Source organism: Bubalus bubalis, chromosome 11 (assembly GCF_019923935.1).
Source record: "Bubalus bubalis isolate 160015118507 breed Murrah chromosome 11, NDDB_SH_1, whole genome shotgun sequence".
Classification (NCBI taxonomy): Eukaryota; Metazoa; Chordata; class Mammalia; order Artiodactyla; family Bovidae; genus Bubalus; species Bubalus bubalis.
In genome coordinates this window covers 41,379,882-41,406,288 of record NC_059167.1, presented here as the reverse complement: position 1 = coordinate 41,406,288, position 26,407 = coordinate 41,379,882, and the positions used below count along the sequence as shown (strand labels likewise).

Here is a 26,407-nt window from a genome sequence, read left to right as displayed (position 1 = left end):
CACTAATCCCAGGCCCTGGCTTCACCTGCTAGTGGGCAGGCAATGGCTCCAGAGTCTTCTGAACCATGACTCTACCCAATTGTGAGTTAGTGTAAGCCCCAGGGCCCCCTGGCATTCTGCAGTCAGCCACCTAATGAGCCAGACGCACCAATAAGAGAGTATCCTCTACAGAAGGCAGGATCTGGCAACCAACCAGACTGAGGTCCAATCAAGCCTACCAGATATCCCACATAGCCTATCACGATAAAAGGATCACACAACCCTCATGCAAAAGCCTCTTAAGGATATAGACCAGAAACAAGTCATATATGTTTGCTGCTGAGACACATGTTATCTCCTACAAAAGACCATTTCTCTAAGCTTAGGAAACCTAAACAACCTACCAGACACATAAAAATAAAATCAGCAACTTACACAAAAATGAGGCAATAGAGGAACATATTCCAGATGAACAAACAAGCAAAAACCCCAGAAGAACTAAGTGAAGTGGAGATAGGCAATCTACCTGAGGAAGAGTTCAAAGAACTTGAGAGCAGAATGGAAACATAGAACAAGAAGTTAGACATGTTTAACAGAGCTAGAAAATATAAAAACAAACGATGAAGAAAATGATAACTGAAATGAAAAATACACCAAATGACACAAAAGAATGGATCAGCAAGATGAAAGAGTAATGGGAATCATTGATGATGAACAAGAAAAAGAATGAAAAGAAATGAGGACCATTTAGGAGACTTCCGGAGAACATAAGAATACTAACATTTGTGTTATAGAAGTCCTAGAAGGAGGAGAGAGAATAAAAGGGGCTGAGAACATGTGTAAAGATACAGTAGCTAAACACTTCCCTAACCTAGAAAGATAACAGATATATAAGTCCCGGAAGCTCAGAGAGTCTCGTAACACAAGGAGGAACTTACCAAGACACATGACCATTAAAATGTCAACGATTAAATATAGAGAGAATATTAAAAGCATCAGGGAAAACAAATAAGTTATATACAAAGGCTATCTGATGACTTATTAGCAGAACTGCAGGTCAGAAGGGAGTGGCATGATATATAATGGAAGGGAAATACATACAACCGAGAATACTCAGCAAGACTCTCACTTTCTTACAGGGAAGAACGGACTCCATGTTGGATTTGTTTCTTTTACTTTAACCTTTGCTTCTCATTGCTTTTGTTCACTAAAAGGATACTGTCTATACATGATGGCCTTCCTCAGGGAACCTTGCCCCTCTGCCTGAAAGTTAAACCAAAATGATGCCTTTGTTCAGGACCTTGTCCACCTGTGGATGGCAACAGGAAGGAAGAAACTAACACATGTCTTTCCTGAGACTAGCTATTCCAGGAGAGACTTGTAGGAGTAACTCCCTTTTTTATTTTGCCTCCTCACTTCCCCCTCTCTCTGTTCTAAAAAAGAACCTACCATCCAGACCCTGATTAGATGATTATTTTGAGACATTCATCTGCCATCCTCTTGTCTTCTGTCTTTCTGATAAAATTGTAGTCCTTGCCTCAACACCTCATCTCTGACTCATTGACCTCTCTATGTGGTAAAGCAGAGCAAGGTTAGACTCGGTAACAAATTTGGCTTAGCCAGCCAGGAGCCTTGCTGCTCATGGCTAGCCAGCCCCAGTCCGGGAATATTGGGGCAAGGCCCTAGCAGCTTCCAGGACTATCTGTCCTGAGGATGCTTCATTCAAAATTCCCTGACGCAGCACCAACTGCCCCAGTCGAAGCAGTCAAAGCAAGGAACCGACAAACTTCTAGGAGTTGACAGATATCTGTTTGTAGGTAAGTCCATCTGATTTGGTAACCAGTTTGTTGGTGTTATGTCTTGGTTTTGTATGTCCTTTTGTGTTGCAAGTCTACAGACTTGATTTTGTAGGTTAAGTTGCTCTTGTGGGTAGCTCCTCTTGTGTGGAGCTAGGAACATATTCTCCCCTAAATTGCAGCTTTTCCTTTTTGGGATAAGTCAATTTGGTTGGGGCACTTTGCTAGAGAGGGGAGTTGTCATTGGAGTGTAATATGAGTTAGAACCAGCTTGTTCAGAACTAATTCATTCTTTTTTTTTTTTTTTTTTTTAAATTCACTGTTTTTGTGTGGTAAGTCTACCCAAGTTGGGAACCAGTTTGATGATTTTTGTCATGGCTTTGTTTTGGTTTTGTGTCCATCAATGTTGGAATTTGTTTGTGCTTTTTATACTTTTGTATTATCAAACTTATGAAAATGGGAAATATTTCATGTATCCCAAAGAGAGCTCTTTGGAGAGTGTATTAGATATGTTAAGATAAGAAGAGCGCTGTGGGAGAGGGAGAGGGTGGGATGATTTGGGAGAATGGCATTGAAATATGTATAATATCATATATGAAATGAGTTGCCAGTCCAGGTTCGATGCATGATACTGGATGCTTGGGGCTGGTGCACTGGGACGACCTAGAGGGATGGTATGGGGAGGGAGGAGGGTTCAGGATGGGGAACACATGTATACCTGTGGCGGATTCATTTTGATATATGGCAAAACCAATACAATATTGTAAAGTTAAATAAAATAAAATTAAAAAAAAAAAAAAAGAAGAGCGATGGCCCTGAATGCCTCACTGAATTATCGCGGTTAATGTGTTAAATAACTTGTGGTTAAAAGTGTTTTGCAAAAGAGCTGGGAAAAGAGATAAGATTACATATTTAGAAGCATTTATGCTATTACATCAGGAGGAAAAGAAGTCAGAGGGCACCCACTTTGGACCACGAGCCACTTCCATGGCAGGGATATTTCCCTTGTGCCAATGTCCTGTAAGAAGCCAGGAGGCTCCACTAGACTTGGGGAATCTGACTCTAATTTCCCCACCAGAGCCCTGGGTAACTTTGACAGTGGGGAACAAATTGACTGACTTTGTAATATGGGTGCCACATATCCTTGGAAACACCAAGGCAGCACAGGAGACATCTCAATCTATCCCTGCCACTAGAGTTTCATTCATTCTCACAACTTCTAGACTGCCGCTGATTGAAACCTAGGGAATTCCTCAAAGGTATTTGCAAATAGAGTACCAAAATGGGAGACCATGGATCTGACTAAGCTAATCATAGCTTATACTCAGAGCCTGATAAAAATTTTGGAAGAGACCATCTCCCCTCAGCTAATTAAGAAAATGTAAAACTTTCAACAAAATAAATGGGTATGTCAGTCCTTCAATATCATTGATGTAGCCACCCAATACTTCAAAGAAAGAAAAACAAAACTGTCCTTGTTTTAGAAATGTAGTCTTCATGTAAACACAAGTGTGGTCCAGAAATAATTTAAAAACCATCAATTTTTTTTACCACTCCCCAAAACTTCGCTATTCAGCTTAAGAAGCATGGAAGTATTAAACTAAGGGGGAAACAAAGTCATCCTAGGAAGAAGTTACCTGTAACTTTGAGAGGAAAATGTCCTACCTGGTCTTCTCAGGAACCCATCTCTGCCATCCTTTTAAAGTACTAATTTTAAAGAGGAAAAAGTAATTTAGAATTTGGCTTTTCCAGAATAAATACAAATCCTAAATGTCTTTTCTGCAAATATTTAGCCATCTAGCCAAGTGAGTTTGACTTATTCCATCTGCCAAAACCCAATTTTAATCCAACCTCTTTTGTGATCTGATGGATTTTACATTGTCTTAACCGGACTCAGGGCTGAAATCTTGAAATGAGAAATGGGATCTCTGTGTATTTGTGTGTATCTTTGTCTTTGGATAACATTGCCATGGTTGATCTGTAAAAGAGGTCTATTTAATGGGCTTAAAGAAAAATAAGCACTTACAAACAATTCTCAGTACAAGAGAAATTAAGCTAAATGAGGTTCAGGTTCATGTGAACCAGGAATATTAAATTAACACTGGTATTAATGTCTATTCATTGATCTAATTAATATAGACATGTCTTAGGAATCAACATTAAGTATAATATTTTATCGTGCCTAGGTTTGTGTGTGTGCCTGCTAAGTCACTTCAATGGTGTCCAACTCTTTGAGACCCTGCGGACTGTAGCACATCTGGCTCCCCATCCATGGGATTCTCCAGGCAAGAATACTGGAGTGGGTTGCCATGTCTTCCTCCAGTGGACCTTCCTCACCCAGGGACTGAACCCATGTCTCTTATGTCTTTTCCTGCATTGGCAGGCAGGTTCTTTACCAGTAGTGCTACCAGGGAAGGCCAGTTTTAATATAAGCTAAATAAAATCTTGTTTTATCTATTATAAATTCATCAGCCAGAGAGAAAATGAGATAACAGCTTTGGGTGAACTTTTAGAAATAATTATATTTTAGGATCTCTTCAGATATTCCATAATTGAAAGTTAGAATTGTCCTAAAATAAGGGATAGAAAGTTTGTGGAAAGTGGGCCTCAAAAAAAAAGGCTTTGGTACATAATCAGCCAGGATTAAGTTTAAAGCAAGTTTAATTGAGTAAATAAACTTTTAAAATATGCTGGTCCAAAACTGAATTTGGCTTTACTATGAAAATGACAAATTTTCTTAATATATTTCATTGCCTTTGATTACAGATATTAAGTTTCTTTACCTCTTAAGTGATCTGTTCTGTATTTGCCTTTAAAATATTTCATTGTTAGTTTGGCTAAGTGAGTAACTACTGTTTCACAGTGACCTATGATCCTGTTGTGTTTTAAAACTTTTTCTGATATTCTTTTGACAAAACATCCAAAATCACATTATATAGTAAAGATCCTTTCACCTCTACCTAACTTTTGTTGTTGCCGTTCAGTCACTTAGTCATGTCCGACCCTTTGTGACCCCATGGACTTCAGCACACCAGGCTCCCTATACTTCATCTCCCGGAGCTTGCTCAAACTCATGTCCATTGAGTCAGTGATGCTATCCACCCATCTTATCCTCTGTCATCTTCTTCTTCTGCCTTCAATCTTTCCTAGCATCAGAGTCTTTTCTAAAGAGTCAGCTCTGTGTATCAGGTGGCCAAAGTATTGGGGCTTCAGCATCAGTCCTTCCAATGAATATTCATGATTAATTTCCTTTAGGATTGACTAGTTTGATCTCCTTGCAGTCCAAGGGACTCTCAAGAGTCTTCTCCAATGCAACAGTTCAAAAGCATCATATCTTTGGTGCTCAGCCTTCTTTATGGTCCAACTCTTAAATCCATACATGACTAATAGAAAAAGTAATAGAAAATACAGACCTTTGTTGGTAAGAAATGTCTTTGCTTTTTAATATACTCTTTGGGTTTGTCATAGCTTTTCTTCCAAAGAGCAAGCATCTTTTAATTTCATGGCTGAAGCCACCATCTGCAGTGATTCTGGAGCCCAAGAAAGTAAAGTCTCTCACTGTTTCCACTGTTTCCCCATCTGCCATAATGTGATGGGACCATATGCCATGATCTTTGTTTTTTGAATGTTGAGTTTCAAGCCAGCTTTTTAGCTCTCCTCTTTCACTTTCATCAAGAGGCTCTTCAGTTTCTCTTTGCTTTCTGCCGTAAGGGTGGTTCTAACTGTTTTAATTGTTGCTTCTTGACCAGAATACAGGTTTCTCAAGAGGCAGGTCAGGTGGTCTGATATTCCCATCTCTTGAAGAATCTTCCACAGTTTATTGTGATCCACACAGTCAAAGGCTTTAGCGTGGTCAATGAAGCAGATGTTTTTCTGGAATTCTCATGCTTTTTCTATGATCCAATGGATGTTGGTCATTTGATCTCTGGTTCCTCTGCCTTTTCTAAATCCAGCTTGAACACCTGAAAGTTCACAGTTCATGTACTGTTGAAGCCTAGCATAGAGACTTTTGAGCATGACTTTGCTAGCATGTGACACGAGTGCAACTGTGCAGTAGTTTGAGCATTCTTTGGCATTGCCCCTCTTTGGGATTAGAATGAAAACTGACCATTTCCAGTCCTGTGGCCACAGCTGAGCTTTCCAAATTTCCTGACATATTGAGTGCAGCACCTTCCCAGCATCATCTTTTAGGATTTGAAATAGCTCAGTTGGAATACATCATCTCCAATAGCTTTGTTTGTAATGAAGTTTCTTAAGGCTCACTTGACTTCACACTCCAGGATGTCTGGCTCTAGGTGAGTAATCACACTAACATGGTTTATGGGTCATTAAGATCTTTTTTGTACAGTTCTTCTGTGTATTCTTGCCACATCTTCTTAATATCTTTTATTTTATTATTAATTTATTTATTTTAATTGGAGGCTAATTACTTTACAATATTGTTTTGGTTTTGCCATACATTGACATGAATCCACCACGGGTGTACATGTGTTCCCCATCCTGATCCCCCCTCCCACCTCCCTCCCCATACCATCCCTCTGGGTCATCCCAGTGCACCAGCCCTGAGCATCGTGAATAGCATCGAACCTGGACTGGTGATTCATTTCACATATGATAATATACATGTTTCAAAGCTATTCTCCCAAATCATCCCACCCTTGCCCTCTCCCACAGAGTCCAAAAGACTGTTCTATATATCTGTGTCTCTTTTGCTGTCTTGCATACAGGGTTATCGTTACCATCTTTCTAAATTCCATATATATGCATTAGTGTACAGTATTGGTGTTTTTCTTTCTGTTTTACTTCACTCTGTATAACAGGCTCCAGTTTCATCCACCTCATTAGAACTGATTCGAATGTATTCTTTTTAATGGCTGAGTAATACTCCATTGTGTATATGTACCACAGCTTTCTTATCCATTCGTCTGCTGACGGACATCTAGGTTGCTTCCATGTCCTGGCTATTGTAAACAGTGCTGCGATGAACACTGGGGTACAAGTGTCTCTTTCAATTCTGGTTTCCTCAGTGTGTATGCCCAGAAGTGGGATTGCTGGGTCATATGGCAGTTCTATTTCCAGTTTTTTAAGGAATTTAAGGAAAAAGAACACTATTCTCCATAGTGGCTGCACTAGTTTGCATTCCCACCAGCAGTGTAAGAGGGTTGGTTCCCTTTTCTCCACACCTCTCCAACATTTATTGCTTGTAGACTTTTGGATTGCAGCCATTCTGACTGGTGTGATATGGTACCTAATTGTGGTTTTGATTTGCATTTCTCTGATAATAAGTGATGTTGAGCATCTTTTCATGTGTTTGTTAGCCATCTGTATGTCTTCTTTGGAGAAATGTCTGTCCAGTTCTTTGGCCCATTTTTTGATTGGGTCATTTATTTTTCTGGAATTGAGTTGCAGGAGTTGCTTGTATATTTTTTGAGATTAGTTATTTGTCAGTTGCTTCATTTGCTATTATTTTCTCCCATTCTGAAGGCTGTCTTTTCACCTTGCTTATAGTTTCCTTTGTTGTGCAGAAGCTTTTAATTTTAATTAGCTCCCATTTGTTTATTTTTGCTTTTATTTCCAATATTCTGGGAGGTGGGTCATAGAGGATCCTGCTGTGATGTATGTCGGAGAGTGTTTTGCCTATGTTCTCCTCTTGGAGTTTTATAGTTTCTGGTCTTACATTTAGATCTTTAATCCATGTTGAGTTTATTTTTGTATATGGTGTTAGAAAGTGTTCTAGTTTCATTCTTTTACAAGTGGTTGACCAGTTTTCCCAGCACCACTTGTTAAAGAGATTGTCTTTTCTCCATTGTATATTCTTGCCTCCTTCATCAAAGATAAGGTGTCCATAGGTGCGTGGATTTATCTCTGGGCTTTCTATTTTGTTCCATTGATCTATATTTCTGTCTTTGTGCCAGTACCATACTGTCTTGATGACTGTGGCTTCATAGTAAAGCCCAGTTCCATTCTTCTTTCTCAAGATTGCTTTGGCTATTCGAAGTGTTTTGTATTTCCATATAAATTGTGAAATTATTTGTTCTAGCTCTGTGAAAAATACCATTGGTAGCTTGATAGGGATTGCATTGAATCTATAGATTGCTTTGGGTAGTATACTCACTTTCACTATATTGATTCTTCCAATCCATGAACATGGTGTATTTCTCCATCTATTAGTATCCTCTTTGATTTCTTTCACCAGTGTTTTATGATCACAATAAACTGTGGAAAATTCTGAAAGATATGGGAATACCAGACCACCTGACCTGCCTCTTGAGAAATTTGTATGCAGGTCAGGAGGCAACAGTTAGAACTGGACATGGAACAACAGACTGGTTCCAAATAGGAAAAGGAGTACGTCAAGGCTGTATATTGTCACCCTGCTTATTTAACTTATATGCAGAGTACATCATGAGAAATGCTGGACTGGAAGAAACACAAGCTGGAATCAAGATTTCCGGGAGAAATATCAATAACCTCAGATATGCAGATGATACCACCCTTATGGCAGAAAGTTAAGAGGAACTAAAAAGCCTCTTGATGAAAGTGAAAGAGGAGAGTGAAAAAGTTGGCTTAAAGCTCAACATTCAGAAAACGAAGATCATGGCATCCAGTCCCATCACTTCATGGGAAATAGATGGGGAAACAGTGGAAACAGTGTCAGACTTTATTTTTTGGGGCTCCAAAATCACTGCAGATGGTGACTGCAGCCATGAAATTCAAAGACACTTACTCCTTGGAAGGAAAGTTATGTCCAACCTAGATAGCATATTCAAAAGCAGAGACATTACTTTGCCAACAAAGGTCTGTCTAGTCAAGGCTATGGTTTTTCCTGTGGTCATGTATGGATGTGAGAGTTGGACTGTGAAGAAGGCTGAGTGCCAAAGAACTGATGCTTTTGAACTGTGGTGTTGGAGAAGACTCTTGAGAGTCCCTTGGACTGCAAGGAGATCCAACCAGTCCATTCTGAAGGACATCAGCCCTGGGATTTCTTTGGAAGGAATGAGGCTAAAGCTGAAACTCCAGTACTTTGGCCACCTCATGCGAAGAGTTGACTCATTGGAAAAGACTCTGATGCTGGGGGGGATTGGGGGCAGGAGGAGAAGGGGACGACAGAGGATGAGATGGCTGGATGGCATCACTGACTCGATGGATGTGAGTCTGAGTGAGCTCCAGGAGTTGGTGATGGACAGGGAGGCCTGGCATGCTGCGATTCATGGGGTTGCAAAGAGTCGGACGCGACTGAACTGAACTGAACTGAAATATAGGTCTTTAGTTTCTTTAGGTAGATATACTCCTAAGTATTTTATTCTTTTTGTTGCAATGGTGAATGGAATTTTTTCCTTAATTTATCTATTTTCTCATTATTAGTATACAGGAATGCAAGGGATTTTTGTGTGTTTATTTTATATCCCGCAACTTTACTATATTCATTGACTAGCTCTAGTAATTTTCTGGTGGAGTCTTTAGGGTTTTCTATGTAGAGGATCATGTCATCTGCAAACAGTGAGAGCTTTACTTCTTCTTTTCCAATTTGGATTCCTTTTATTTCTTTTTCTGCTCTGATTGCTGTGGCCTAAAACTTCCAAAACTATGTTGAATAGTAGTGGTGAGAGTGGGCACTCTTGTCTTGTTCCTGACTTTAGGGGAAAAGCTTTCAATTTTTCACCATTGAGGATAATGTTTGCTGTGGGTTTGTCATATATAGCTTTTATTATGTTGAGGTATGTTCCTTCTATTCCTGCTTTCTGTAGGGTTTTTATCATAAATGGATGTTGAATTTTGTCAAAGGCTTTCTCTGCATCTATTGAGATAATCATATGGCTTTTATTTTTCAATTTGTTAATGTGGTGTATTACACTGATTGATTTGAAGATATTGAAGAATCCTTGCATCCCTGGGATAAAGCCCACTTGGTCGTGGTGTATGATCTTTTTAATGTGTTGTTAGATTCTGATTGCTAGAATTTTGTTAAGGATTTTTGCATCTATGTTCATCAGTGATATTGGCCTGTAGTTTTCTTTTTTTGTGGCATCTTTGTCAGGTTTTGGTATTAGGGTGATGGTGGCCTCATAGAATGAATTTGGAAGTTTACCTTCCTCTGCAATTTTCTGGAAGAGTTTGAGTAGGATAGGTGTTAGCTCTTCTCTAAATTTTTGGTAGAATTCAGCTGTGAAGCTGTCTGGACCTGGGCTTTTGTTTGCTGGAAGATTTCTGATTACACTTTCAATTTCTGTTCTTGTGATGGGTCTATTAAGATTTTAAATTTCTTCCTGGTTCAGTTTTGGAAAGTTGTACTTTTCTAAGAATTTTCCCATTTCTTCCAAGTTGTCCATTTTACTGGCATATAAATGCTGATAGTAGTCTCTCTGCTTTTGTTAGAAATACCGTTTCTGTCCTTTATTGTGCCCATCTGTGCATGAAATGTTCTACCTAGGTAACTTTGGGATGTTTCAAATGGCTCTTTAAACACCCCAAAAGGAGATATTAAACTAATTAGGTTGACTTGATATGCTAAATTACATGGAAAGAGCTTTCTAATGAGTAATAAATCTTAGGTTATTTTTGTTCTTGTTAGTGGCTAAGTCATGTCCTACTCTTTGCAACCCAATGGACTGCGGTACACAAGGCTTCTCTGTCCTTTAGTAACTCCCAGAGTTTGCTCAAAATCATGTCCATTGAGTCAATGATGCCATCCAACCAACTCATCTTCTGTCATCCCCTTCTCTTCCCTCCTTCAATCTTTCCCAGCATCAGGGTCTTTTTCAATGATTCGGCTCTTTGCATCAGGTGGCCAAAATATTGGAGCTTCTACTTCAGCATTAGTCCTTCTAATGAATATTCAGGGTTCATTTCCTTCAAAATTAACTGGTTTCATCTCCTTGCAGTCCAAGGGACTCTCAAGAGTATTCTCCAGCACCACAATTTGAAAGCATCTATTTGTCAACATTCATCCTTCTTTATGGAACATCTCTTGGAAGCCAAGTGAACTGGTAAACTTGGTTATAAATTTGTGTTTTCCAGGTATAAAGAAAACCTTCTCCTTAAACTAATTGTGACTTACTGTAATATGGTATATTATACTTTTATAAGTTGAATTGTAACATTTATCTTCGTCTCTCAACCTGGTTGATCCGGCCAGTAACATATGCTTGTCTCCAAGAGTAAGCCGTGTATGTCTAGGTATGCATGGCCAATACAGTGAAACTGTGGATAGCTCATTATATCAGCTATGACTCCTTTGGTCAATTGATTATTGCAGCTGAATTACAACTGGATTAATCATTGTTTGAATCTGTTTTTTGTTTTCAAATTGTTTGTGATTTGTCTCCCTGCTGCACTCTGCCTTTGTCAATGTTAATAGCTGTATTACTTTTATGCTGTCTTATTTATAAGATTGTTATCTCTTTCAGTTACAGTGTGTAACCAGACCTCCGACAAAACTTCTATGACTAAACATCTTGAGGAAATGAATCATGTGGATAACATAAAATAATTGTAGTAGTGTGAGTCTAGGTATGGGAAGATGCAACAAGAGAAAATAACTCCTGGATCACAATCAGACAAGATCTAGACAGTCTTTAATTATCAATGGGTCTAATCCAAAATTTAACACTTGAGTTGGTATATCAAGAATTTTCACCTGATTTGAGATGAGACTCACAACAATATGGGACAAAATTTGATCATGAAATGTCTCCCAAATATTGTCCAAGAGGAAAGGATCTGAAGCAGCCCTCCAATGTGAGCCAGTGATCCCTGAAAAAAAGTCAGGAAGGATAAGAATACCTGCCATCCAGCATCTATCAGACTACAGTCACTCCCTATGGTGAGCCCTGAGGAAACTCAGGTTACAGGATACAGGCCCACAGATAGCTGAGGTGCATATCAAGGAAATAATTTCAGTGGGCCCAGATTTTTGCATCTTCCCATACATAAAAAAGCACTAAATTCCTTAACTTGAGGTGCTGCCTCCTAGGCTTGAAGTCCTCAAAATTCCCACCTAATAAAACATAACTCTTAACTTTTTGGTTATAAATTTTTTTTTAAGTCTACAGGTATAAAGTAGGCAATTCCCATATAGGAACAAAAGCAGCAGCATTTGGAACACTACCATCAGTACTGGACATTCCCAGAGAGATTAATCTGACAACACACAACAAGAAGCAATTAAAATGGTCACTGCCCTCTTTTCCAGAAGATTATGGAAGGGATATTGATGTGGGGAATTGTTATAGAGAAGAACTGACTCCATGTTGGATCTCTTTCACTTTAATGTTTGCTTCCCATTGCTTTTGTTCACTTAAAGGATACTGTCCATACATGTGGCCTGCCTCAGGAAAACTTACCCCTCTGCCTGAATGTTACACCAAAATGCCTTTGATCAGGACTTTGTTCACCTGTGGATGGCTACAGGAAGAAGGAAATCAATACATCCCCCCGTCAAGGCCAGTCATTCCAGGAGAGGTTTGTAAGAGTCACAGCCTTTTTTACTTTACCTCCTCAACTTCCCTGCTTATTCTATAAAAGAATCTGGTATGCAAACCTCAATAAGATGGTTATTTTGAGACATTAGTCTGCCATATTCTCAGTCTGCTGGCTTTCCAAATAGAGTTGTATTCCTTGCCACAACATCTCTCTGATTCATTGGCTTGTTGTAAGGCGAGCAGAGGGAGCTTCAACTCCTTAATAACTTATGCTTGATGAAGAGATCAAAAACTTTACAGACAAGCAAAACTAAGCACCATCAAACCAGCTTTGCATGAAAATTACAAAATGAAAAAGCTCATCAGTAAGAAAAACATACAATAAATGAAAAAAATCATCCACACATATAGCTAGAGCATGCTGCTCAGTCTCTTCAGTCGTGCTTGACTCTGTGATCCCACAGAATATATCCTGCCAGGCTCCTATGTCCATGGGTTTTCTCTAGGCAAGAATACTGGAGTGGGTTGCCATGGACTCCTCCAGGGGATCTTCCGGACCTAAGGATTAAACTGACAACTCTTATGTCTCCTGCATTGGCAGGTGGGTTCTTTACCACTAGGACCATCTGGGAAGCCCACACATAGCTAGTAGGAAGGTTAAAAACAATAAATAGTAAAATAATCTATATCCACATAAGAAGTTAAGGGATGCACAAAACAATTAGCTGTAAAAACATATCATCAAAAACAGTTATCCTAAGAGGAAGAGAGCACAAAAGATTATTACATTGCATTTGAGAATCAGATAAGAAAATTAAACACATTAGTCAAAGCAAACACCCTCTTCCAACAAAACAAGAGTCGACTCTACAGATGGACATCATCAGATAGTCAATAATGAAATGAGATTGATTATATTCTCTGCAGCCAAAGGTGGACAAGCTCTAAATAATCAGCAGAAACAAGACCTGGAGCTGACTGTGACTTAGATCATGAGCTCCTTATTGCAAAATTCAAATTTAAATTGAAGAAAGTAGGGATAGCCCCTAGGCCATTCAGGTATGACCTAAATCAAATCCCTTATGATCTGACAGACAGAGTGCCTGAAGAACTATGGGTGGAGGTTCATAACATTGTATGGGAGGTGGTGCCCAAACAATCCTAAAAAAAAAAAAAAAAAAAAGGCAAGGAGGCAAAATGGTTGTCTGAGAAGGCCTTACAAATAGCAGGGCAAAGAAGAGAAGCAAAAGGCAAAGGAGAAATGAAAAGATATACCCAACTGAATGCAGAGTTCCAAAGAATAGCGAGGAGACACAAGACAGCCTTCTTAAGTGAACAATACAAAGAAACAGAGGAAAACAATAGAATGGGAAAGACTAAAGATCTCTTCAAGAAAATTAGAGATACCAAGGTAACATTTCATGCAAAGATGGGCCCAATAAAAGACAAAAACCATAAGGACCCAAGAGAAGCAGAAGAGGTTAATAAGAGGTGGTAAGAATGCATAGAAAAACTGTATAAAAAGTGTCTTAATGACCTGGATAACCACCACTGTGTGGTCACTTACCTAGAGCCAGACATTCTGGACAGTGAAGTCAACAGGGACTTAGGAAGCATTACTACAAACAAAACAGCAAAGCTAGTGAAGGTGATGGAATTCCAATTGAGCTATTTCAAATCCTAAAAGATGATGCTGTTAAAGTGCTCCACTCAATATGCCAACAAATTTGGAAAACTCAGCAGTGACCACAGGACTGGAAAAGGTCAGTTTTCATTCCAATCCCAAAGAAGGGAAATGCCAAAAAATGTTCAACTACTGTACAATTGCACTCATTTCACATGCTAGCAAGGTAATGGTCAAAATCCATCAAGTAAGGCTTCACTAGTACATGAACTGAGAACTTCTGGATGTACAAGCTGGATTTAGAAAAGGCAAGGAAGCAGAGATCAAATTGCCAACATCTGTTGGATCACAGAAAAAAACAAAAGAATTCCAGAAAAACATCTATTTCAGCTTCACTGACTATGCTAAATCCTGTGGCTGTGCAGATTACAACAATCTATGGAAAATTTTTAAAGAGATGGAAATACCAGACCACCTTATCTGTCTCCTGAGAATCCTATTTGCAGGTCAAGAAGCAACAGTTAGAACTGCACATGCAACAAAAGACTGGTTCAAAATTGCGAAAGGAGTACAATAAGGTTGTTTGTTGTCACCTTGCTTATTTAACTTCTATGCAGAGTACATCATTTGAAATGCTAGCATGGATGAAGCACAAGCTGGAATCAAGATTGCCTGAAGAAATATCAACAACCTCAGATATACAGATGATACCACCCTAATGGCAGAAAGCAAGAGGAACTAAAGAGCTTTTTGATGAAGGTTAATGAGAAGAATGAAAAAGATGGCGTAAAACTCAAACATTCAAAAAACTAAGATCACGGCATCTGATCTCATCACTTCATGGCAAATAGAGGGGAATAAAATGGAAATAGTGACAGGCTTTATTTTATTTGGCTCCAAAACAACTGTGGATGAAGACAGTTGCTTTTTGGAAGAAAAGCTATGACAAGCCTAGATAGCATATTAAAAGGCAGAGATGTTACTTTGCCAACAGGGTCCATACAGTCGAAGCTATGTTTTTTACATAGCCATGTACAGATGTGAGAGTTGAACCATAAAAATGACTGAGCACTGAAGAATTCATTTTTCAAACTATGGTGCTGGAGAAGACTCTTGAGAGTTCACTGGACTGCAAGTAGATTAAACCAGTCAATCCTAAAGGAAACAAACCCTGAATATTCATTGGAAAGACTGATGCTGAAGCTGAGGCTCTGATACATTAGCCATCTGATGCAAAGAGCCAGCTCATTGGAAAATACACTAATGCTGGGAAAGACTGCAGACAGGAAGAAAAGGGAATGACAGAGGATAAGAAGGTTGGATAGCATCACTGACTCAATGGACATACCCACCTGGGAGAACCCAAGTATTAAACCCAAGTCTCCTGTAATTCAGGCAAATTCTCTACCATCTGAGCCACAAGGTAAGCTCCAATGGATGTGACTTTGAGCAAACTCTGGGAGATGATAAAGGACAGGGAAGCCTAGTGTGCTGCAGTCCACAAGGTCGCAAAGAGTTGCACATGACTTAGCAGCTGAATAACAACAAAGATGCATATATATCTCATGGTAACCACAAACCAAAAATTTATAAAGACATTTCAAATGTGGATACCAGGAGTGAGAGACAAGATGGTGGAGCAGAAGGATCAGAGCCCACCTTCTTTCACAAAAACCAAAATCACAACCAACTTCTGAATAACCATTAGCAAACAAGGTTCAAACCTACCAAAAAAGAATCTGCACCCAAAATGAAGACGTCACAATGAGATGATAGGAGAGGTGCTTCTGTTATATCGACTCACATGCCCATTGGTTGGGTGACCCTCAACTCAAACTCAAAAATAATTTGTTGCAGAGGTTCTCCCACAGGAATGAGAGTTCTGAGCCCCACATCAGGCTCCAAAGCCAGGAGTCTGGCATCAGGAGGAGGAGCAGGAGCCCCCAGAGCATCTGGCATTGAAGGCCAGCAGGACTTCAGCACAGGAACTCCACAGGACTGGGAGAAAAAGAGACTCCTCTAGGAGAGCACACACAAGGTTTCATGTGCACTAGGATCTAGGGTAAAGCAGTGACTCCATAGGAGCCTGGAGCAGACCTAACTGCAGTGCTTAGAGAATCTCCTGGGGGGTGGTGTGTTGACTTTGGCTCACTGTGGGGGCAAAGACACTGGTGACAGGTGCCCCAGGAAATACCCATTGGCATAAGCTCTCTTGGAATCATCATATTTGCACTGAGATGTATCCCCAACCAAAAGCCTACAGGCTCCAGTGCTAGGATGCCTCAGGCCAAACAACCAACAAAGTGGGAACATAGCCCCAGTCATAAGCAGACAAGCTACCTAAGACAAGAGCCACCTATTAAATATACCCCTTGAGATGACCTTGCCCTCCAAAGGGACAAGACCTAGGTTGACCTACCAGTGGGCAGGCACCTAGACCCTCCAAACAGGGAGCCTGCACAAGTCACTGGACCAACTTCACCCACCAGGGGGTAGACACCAGAACCAAGAGAAACTGCAAACCTGCAGCCAGAGGAACAAGGACCACAAACAGAGTAAGTTGGACAAAATGAGGCAGCAGGGAAATATGTTCCAGATGACGGAAAAACAAAAAAAAAAAACACAGAAGAAGAGCTAAGTCAAATGGAGATAGGCAATCTACCTGAAAAATAACTCAGACTATCTTGGAAAAAGAATGGAGGGACTGTGAGGATAAAAGAAATGTTTAGTGAAGAGCTCAAAGATGTAAAAAAAAAAAAAAAAAAAAAAAAAACACTAACTGAAATGAAAAAATACAGTAGAAGCAATCCATAGAAGAATAAATGAGGCAGAAGAACGAATATGTAAGTTGGAAGATTGGTGGAAAACACTGCTGCAAAATAGAATAAATTCAAAATGGATTAAAGACTTAAATGTAAGGCTAGAAACTATGAAGCTCTTTGAAGATAACACATGCAGCATAGCCTTCATGGTCCAACTCTCACATCCATACATGACTACTGGAAAATCCATAGTTTTGACTATATAGATCTTTCTTGGCAAAGTGATGTCTCTGATTTTTAATATGCTGTCTAGGTTTGTCATAGCTTTTCTTCCAAAAAGCACAGCTTGAATTCCTTAGGAAGCATTCCTACAAACAAAGCTAGAGGAGGTCATAGAATTTCAGCTGGGCTATTTAAAATCCTGTAGGGTGATGCTGTTAAAGTGCTGCACTCAATATGGCAGCAAATTTGGAAAACTCAGCAGTGGCCACAGGACTGGAAAAAGTCAGTTTTCATTCCAATCCCAAAGAAGGGCATGCCAAAGAATGTTCTAACTACTGTACACTTGCACTCATTTCACATGCTAGCAAGGTAATGCTCAAAATCCTTCAAGCTAGGCTTCATTAGTACATGAACTGAGAACTTCCAGATGTTCAAGCTGGATTTAGAAAAAGCAAAGGAACAAGACTGCCGACATCTGTTTGATCACAGGAAAAGCAAGGGAATTCCAGAAAAACATCTATTTCTGCTTCATTGACTACACTAAAACCTCTGACTATATGGATCAGAACAAACTATGGGAAATTGTTAAAGAGATGGGAATACCAGACCACCTTACCTGCCCTCTGAGAAACCTGTATTCAAATCAAGAAACAACAGTTAAAATGAGACATAGAACAGACCGGTTCAAAAATTGAGAAAGGAGTATATCATGACTGTATATTTTCACCTTGCTTATTTAAGCTATATGCAGAGTACATGATGTGAAATGTGAGACTGGATAAATCACAAATTGGAATCAAGACTGCCAGGAGAAATACCAACAACCTCAGATATGCAGATGACACCACCCTTATGGCATAAGGCAAAGAGAAACTGAAGAGCCTCTTGATGAAGGTGAAAGAGGAGAATGAAAAAACTGGCATAAAACTCAACATTCTAAAAACTAAGATCATGGCATCTGGTTCCATCACTTCACAAATAGATGGAGAAACAATGGAAAGAGTGACAGACTTTATTTTCTTGGGCTCCAAAGTCACTGTGAATGGTGACTCTAGTCATGAAATCAAAAGATACTTGTTCCTTGAAAGGAAAACTATGACAAACCTGACAGTGTACAGTGTATTAAAAAGCAGAGACATTACTTTGCCAACAAAGGTCCATATAGTCAAAGCTATGGTTTTTCCAGTAGTCAAGTATGGATCTGAGAGTTGGATCATAAAGAAGGCTGAGTGCCAAAGAAATGATGCTTTCCAACTGTGGGTACTGGAGAAGACTCTTGAGATTTTCTTGGACAGCAAGGAGATCGAACCAGTCAATCCTAAAGGAAATCAACCCTGAATATTCATTGGAAGGACTGATGCTGAAGCTAATGCTCCAAAACTTTGGCCACCTGATGGGAAGCATCGACTTACTGGAAAAGGCCCTGAGGCTGGGAAAGTTTGAAGGTAGGAACAGAGGGAACAATAGAGGATGAGATGTTTGAACATGAGTTTGAGCAAACACAAGAGACAGTGAAAGACAGAGAAGCCTGGCATGCTTCAGTCCAAGTGCTGCAAAGAGTCAGATGCGAGTGAGTTACTGAACAACAACTACAAGCAAAAGTCCAGGAACAAATAACTTCACAGGCAGGTTCTATCAAACATATAGAGTAGAGTTAATATCTATCCTTTTGAAACTGTTATAAAGAAAATTGTGGAGGATGGAACACACCCAAACTCATTCTATGAGGCCACCATCACCTTCATGCCAAAACCAGATGATAATTCCACACATAAAAAGAAATTTTAGGCCAGTATCACTGACAACAGATAAGGATAAGAGGCTTATGGAAGCTTCCTGATGGGAGAGACTGGGTCTTGATCTAATGGGCGGGGCCATGCTCAGTAAATCTTTAATCCAATTTTCTGTTGATGGAAGGGGCTGTATTCCCTCCCTGTTTGATCTGAGACCAAACTATGGTGGAGGTAATGAAGATAATAGCGACCTCCTTCAAAAGGTCCCATGCACACACTGCCACACTCAGTGCCTCTGACCCTGCAGCAGGCCACCACCCACCTATGCCTCCACCAGAGACTCCTGGACACTCTCAGGCAACTCTGGGTCAGTCTCTTATAGGGTCACTGCTCCTTTCTTCTGGGTCCTTGTGCACACATGGTTTTGTTTGTGCCCTCCAAGAGTCTGTTTCCCCAGTCCTGTGTAAATTCTGTAATAAAATCCCACTGGTCTCCAATGTCATATTCTCTGGGGGTTCTAGGTCCCTTTTCCAGATCCCCAGGTTGGGAAATCCATTGTGGATCTCAGAACTTTCTTAATGGTGCAAGAATTTCTTTGGTATTATTGTTCTGCAGTTTGTGGGTCATCTGCTCATCTGCCAAGCAGACAACTCTCAACATCATAAAAACAAACAAACGTTACTCAGTCGTGTCCAACTCTTTATGACCCCATGGATTGTAGCTCATCAGGCTCCCCTGTCTGTGGAATTCTCCAGGCAAGATTACTGGAGTGGGTAGTCATCCCTTTCTCCATGGGATATTCCTGACCCAGGGATCAGACCTGGATTCTCAACACTGCAGACAGATTCTTTACCATCTTGATTTTCTCATTTTCTGCTTTCCAGAAAGAAAGGGCTCATCAGTTCCATGTCCTGCCTCCTGAGAAATCTGTATGCAGGTCAAAAAGCAATAGTTAGAACCAGACATGGAACAATACACTAGACTTAAATTGAAGAAAGTAGGGAAAACCACTAGACCATTCAGATATGGCCTAAATAAAATCCCTTACAATTATACAGTGGAAGTGAGAAATACAGTCAAGGGATTAAATGTGATAGAGTGCCTGAAGAACTATGGACAGAGGTTCATGACATTATACAGGAGACAGTTATCATGACCATCCCCAAGAAAAAGAAATGCAAAAAGGCAAAATGGTTGTCTGAGGAGGCCTTACAAATAGCTATGAAATGAAGATAAGTGAAAGGCAAAGGAGAAAAGGAAAGATATACCCATTTGAATGCAGGGTTCCAAAGAAGAGCAAGGAGAAATAAGAAAGACTTCTTCAGTGATCAATGCAAAGAAATAGAGGAAAACAACAGAATGGGAAAGACTAGAGATTTCTTCAAGAAAATTGGAGATACCAAGGAAAATTTTTGTGCAGAGATGGGCACAATAAAAGACAGAAATTAATCAATGAATGTAGTAAAGTTGCAGGATATAAAATCAACACACAGAAATCCCTTGCATTCCTATACACTAATAATGAGAAAATAGAAAGAGAAATTAAGGAAACAATTCCATTTACCATTGCAACAAAAAGAATAAAATACTTAGGAATATATCTACCTCAAGAAACTAACAACCTATATATAGAAAACTATAAAACACTGGTGAAAGAAATCAAAGAGGACACTAATAGATGGAGAAATATACCATGTTCATGGATTGGAAGAATCAATATAGTGAAAATGAGTATACTACCCAAAGCAATCTATAGATTCAATGCAATCCCTATCAAGCTATCAACGGTATTTTTCACAGAGCTAGAACAAATAATTTCATAATTTGTATGGAAATACAAAAAACCTCGAATAGCCAAAGCAATCTTGAGAAAGAAGAATGGAACTGGAGCAATCAACCTGCCTGACTTCAGGCTCTACTACAAAGCCACAGTCATCAAGACAGTATGGTACTGGCACAAAGACAGAAATATAGATCAATGGAACAAAATAGAAAGCCCAGAGATAAATCCACGCACCTATGGACACCTTATCTTTGACAAAGGAGGCAAGAATATACAATGGATTAAAGACAATCTCTTTTAACAAGTGGTGCTGGGAAAACTGGTCAACCACTTGTAAAAGAATGAACTAGAACACTTTCTAACACCATACACAAAAATAAACTCAAAATGAATTAAAGATCTAAATGTAAGACCAGAAACTATACAACTCCTAGAGGAGAACATAGGCAAAACACTCTCCGACATACATCACAGCAGGATCCTCTATGACCCACCTCCCAGAATATTGGAAATAAAAGCAAAAGTAAACAAACGGGACCTAATTAAACTTAAAAGCTTTTGCACAACAAAGGAAACTATAAGCAAGGTGAAAAGACAGCCTTCAGAATGGGAGAAAATAATAGCAAATGATGCAACTGAAAAAGAACTAATCTCAAAATATACAAGCAACTCCTGCAGCTCAATTCCAGAAAAATAAACGACCCAATCAAAAAATGGGCCAAAGAACTAAATAGACATTTCTCCAAAGAAGACATACAGATGGCTAACAAACACATGAAAAGATGTTCAACATCACTCATTATCAGAGAAATGCAAATCAAAACCACAATGAGGTACCATTTCATGCCAGTCAGAATGGCTGCGATCCTAAAGTCTACAAACAATAAATGCTGGAGAGGGTGTGGAGAAAAGGGAACCCTCTTATACTGTTGGTGGGAATGCAAACTAGTACAGCCACTATGGAGAACAGTGTGGAGATTCCTTAAAAAACTGGAAATAGAACTGCCTTATGACCCAGCAATCCCACTTCTGGGCCTACACACTGAGGAAACCAGAATTGAAAGAGACACGTGTACCCCAGTGTTCATCGCAGCACTGTTTATAATAGCCAGGACACGGAAGCAACCTAGATGTCCATCAGCAGATGAATGGATAAGAAAGCTGTGGTACATATACACAATGTAGTATTACTCAGCTATCAAAAATACATTTGAATCAGTTCTAATGAGGTGGATGAAACTGGAGCCTATTGTACAGAGTGATATAAGTCAGAAAGAAAAACACCAATATAGTATACTAATGCATATATATGGAATTTAGAAAGATGGTAACGATAATCCTGTATGCGAGATAGCAAAAGAGACACAGATGTATAGAACAGTCTTTTGGACTCTGCGGGAGAGGGAGAGGGTGGGCATGATTTGGGAGAATGGCACTGAAACACGTATAATATCGTATATGAAATGAATCACCAGTCCAGGTTCGATGCATGATACTGGATGCTTGGGGCTGGTGCACTGGGAAGATCCAGAGGAATGGTACGGGGAGGGAGGAGGGAGCGGGGTTCAGGATGGGGAACACGTGTACACCCATGGCAGATTCATGTTGATGTATGGAAAAACCAATACAATATTGTAAAGTAATTAACCTCCAATTAAAATAAATAAATTTATATTTTAAAAAATAAAGAAAAATGAAAAAAAAAATAAAAAGGAAAAAAAAAGAAAGAAAGTACTTAGTAGTTTAGAAGTTTTTAAGGGATTTATGTCTAACGCTGAAGCTTTTGAAACCTGCTGTTTCCTTTTTTTTCATATTTCATAAACTATTTCTTAAGAAATTATTTTTGTGTGAGTAATATAACATATTGTCCAAGGATAGTTTCTACAGCAAAATAAAATTTGTCATTCTTGTTTCTTTTCCTGGAAAATGAAAAAAAAAAAGACAGAAATGGTATGGACCTAACAGAAGCAGAAGATATTAAGAAGCGGTGGCAAGAATACACAGAAGAACTAAACAAGAAAAATCTTCATGATCCAGATAATCACGATGATGTGATCACTCACCTAGAGCCAGACATCCTGGAATGCAAAGTCAAGTGGGCCTTAGGAAACATCACTACGAACAAAGCTACTGGAGGTGATGGAATTCCAGTTGAGCTATTTCAAATCCTAAAAGATGATGCTGTGAAAATGCTGCACTCAATATGCCAGCAAATTTGGAAAAGTCAGCAGTGGCCACAGAACTGGAAAAGGTCAGTTTTCATTCCAATCCCAAAGAAAGGCAATGCCAAAGAATGTTCAAACTACTGCACAGTTGCACTCATCTCACATGCTAGCCAAGTAATGCTCAAAATTCTCCAAGCCAGGCTTCAGCAATACATGAAGTATGAACTTCCCAGATGTTCAAGCTGGATTTAGAAAAGGAAGAGGAACCAGAGATCAAATTGCCAACATCTGTTGGATCATCAAAAAAGCAAGAGAATTCCAGAAAACCATCTATTTCTGCTTCATTGTTTATGCCAAAGCCTTTGACTGTGCAGATCACAATAAACTGTGGAAAATTCTTCAAGAGATGGGAATACCAGACTGCCTTACCTGCCTCCTGAGAAATCTGTATGCAGGTCAAGAAGTAACAGTTAGAACTGGACATGGGACAACAGATTGGTTCCAAATAGGGAAAGGAATATGTCACGGCTGTATATTGTCACCCCGCTTATTTAACTTATATGCAGAGTACATCATGCAAAATGCCAGGCTGGATGAAGCAGAAGCTGGATTCAAGATTTCCAGGAAAAATATCAATAATCTCAGATATGCAGATGATACCACTCTTATGGCCGAATGTGAAGAGAAACTGAAGAGCCTCTTGAAAGTGAAAGAGGAGAGTGAAAAAGTTGGCTTAAAACTCAACATTCAAAAAACTAAGATCATAGCATCTGGTCCAATCATTTCATGGTAAATAGAGGGGAACCAAATGGAAATAGTAACAGAGTTTATCTTTGGGGGGGCTCCAAAATCACTGCAAATGGTGATTGCAGCCATGAAATTTAAAGAAGCTTGCTCCTTGGAAGGAAAGCTATGACCAACCTAGACAGTATATTAAAAAGCAGAGACATTACTTGTTAGCAAAATTATTTTGCCAACAAAGGTCCATCTAGTCAAAGCTATGGTTTTTCCAGTAGTCATGTATGAATGTGCGAGTTGGACCATAAAGAAAGCTAAGCACTGAAGAATTGACACTTTTGAACTGTGTTGTTGGAGAAGACTCTTGAGAATCCCTTGGATGGCAAGGAGATCAAACAGTCAAATCTAAAAGAAATCAGTCCTGAATATTCATCAAAAGGACTGAGGCCGAAGCTGAAACTCCAATAATTTTGCCACCTGATGTGAAGAACTGACTCATTGGAAAAGACTCGGGGAAAGATTGAAGGCAGGAGGAGAAGGCGACGACAGAGGATGAGATGGTTGGATGGCATCACCGACTCAATGGACATGAGTTTGAGCAAGTTCCAGGAGTTGGTGATGGACAGGGAAGCCTGGCATCCTGCAGTCCATGGGGCTGCGAAGAGTCAGACATGACAGAGCAACTGAACTGATCACTGATGAACTTAGATGCAAAAATCCTCAACAAAGTAGTAGCAAACCCAAATCCATTAAAAGATCATACTCCATGAGCAAGTGGGATTTATCCCAGGGATATAAGGAGTTTTTAATGTCTGCAAATCAGTGTGACACCTCACATTAACAAATTGAATAAAAACCATATGATCCTCTCAATAGATGCAGGAAAAGCTTCAGACAAAATTCAACACCCATTTATATTAATAAGCTTTCCAGAAAGTGGGCAGAGAGGCAAACTCATGCTTCAGCATGCATGCTGTGTGCTTCAGTTGTTTCTGACTCTTTGTGACCCTATGGACTGTGGCCCATCAAGCTTCTCTTTCCATGGGATTCTCCAGGCAAGAAAACTGGAATGAACTGTCATTTCCAACTCCAGGGGATTTTCCCGACCAGGGATCAAACCCACATCTCTTAAGTCTCATGCATTCTCAGGCTGGTTCTTTACCACTGGTGTCATCTGGGAAGCCCCTATGACAATCCTATAAGATAACATCATACTCGATGGCAAAAAGCTGAAACCATTTCATCTAAGATTAGGAAGAATATCCACTCTTGCCACTGCTATTCAACATAGTTGTAGAAGTCCTCACCACAACAATCAGGGAAGAAAAAGCAATAAAAGGAATCCAAATTGTCAAAGAAGTAGTAAATGGTCACTGTTTCCAGATGATAGGATACTATATGTAAAAAAATTCTATCAATGCTACCAGAAAACTACTAGAGCATATCAATAAATTCATTAATGTTGCTGGATACAAAATTAACACACATAAATCTGTTTTATACACTATGAAACATCAAAAGGAGAAATTAAGGAAACAGTGCATTTACTACTGCATCAAGAAGACTAAGATACCTAGAAATAAACCTACCTAAGGAGAAAAAAGACTTGTACTCTGAAAACTGTAAGATGCTGATGAAAGAAATCAAAGATGACATAGATGGGAAAATATACCATGTTCTTGAACTGAAAGAATCAATATTGCCAAAATGACTACACTACCCAAGGCAATCTACAGATTCAATGCAATTCCTATCAACTTACCAATGGCATTTTTCACATAACTAAAATAAAAATTTTTTAAACTTGTGTGGAAATACAAAAAACCCAAAATAGCTAAGGTAATCTTGAGAAAGAAAAATGGAGGTGGAAGAATCAGGCCCTGTGAATTCAGACTATTGTACAAAGCTACAGTCATCAAAAAAGTTTGACAGTGACACAAAAAAGGTCAGTGTAACAGGATAGAAATCCCAGAAATAAACCCATGCATCTATGGTCAATTGATGACAAAGGAGGCAATACTGTACAATGGAGAAAAGATAATCTCTTCAATACATGGTGCTGGGAAAACTGGACAGGTACATGTTAAAAAAGAGGGAGAGAAACTAGAACATTCTCTAACACCATACACAAAACTAAACTCAAAACAGATTAAAGCCCTAAATATAAGACTGGATTCTATAAAACTTCTGGGGGAAAATATACCCAAAACACCTTGACATAAATGGCAGCAGTATCTTTTTGGATTTGTTTCCTAGAATAATGGAAATTAAAACAAAAACAAAACAAATGGGACTCAATTAAACTGAAAATCTTTCACACAGCAAGGAAACAAACAAAAAGACAACCTAGAGAATGGGAGAAAATATTGATACTTGAAAACGATGCATCCAGCAAGGGATTAATCTCCAAAATGTATACAGTTCATACAGCTCAATGTCAAAAAAAACAAACAATGCAATACAAAAGTAAGCAGAACTAAATAGATATTTCTCCAAAAAAGACATACAAATAGCCAACAGGCACAAGAAAAGATGGTCAAGATCACTAATTATTAGAGAAATGCAAATCAAAACTACAATGAGGTGTCACCTCACTCCAGTCAGAATGGCCATTATTAAAACATCTACAAATAATAAATGCTGGAGAGTGTGTGGAGAAAAAGGAAGCTTCTTTCTACACTGTTGGTAGAAATAAAAAGTGGGACAATCATTGTGGAGAACAGTATGGATATCCCTTAAAAAATCCACTAATAGAACTACCATAAAATCCAGCAATCCCACTCTTGACCATGTTTGAAGAAAACCATATTCAAACAGACACATGTATCCCAATGTTCAATGCAGCAATATTTACAATAGGCAAAACACTGAAGAAATTTAAATGTGTACAGACAAATAAATAGATCAAGAATCTGCAATACATACCCACACAAACACACACAATGGAATATTACTCAGCCATAAAAAATGTAGAAATAATGCCATCTGCAGAAACATGGATGGACCTAGACATTATCATACTAAGTAAAGTAAGCCAGAAAAAAAAAAGATCATATGATATCACTTATGTGGATTCTAAAAAACAAATGATACAAGTGAACTTATTCACAAAACAGAAACAGACTCACAGACTTCAAAAATATGTCTCTGGTTATTAAAGGGGAAAGGTGGAGGAGGCATAAAT

The 26,407-nt window shown here is 39.1% G+C and overlaps 1 long non-coding RNA gene across 1 annotated transcript in view; it reads right to left on the bottom strand.

The window, feature by feature from the left end:
- Positions 1 to 11,333: 11,333 nt before the first annotated feature.
- The window catches only part of LOC123328039, a 36,883-nt gene continuing 21,809 nt past the window's right edge, over positions 11,334 to 26,407 (bottom strand). Inside the window, exon 3 of the long non-coding RNA XR_006542768.1 lies at positions 11,334 to 12,754. This is a non-coding gene — a long non-coding RNA (uncharacterized LOC123328039). The remainder of the gene's footprint in view (positions 12,755 to 26,407) is intronic.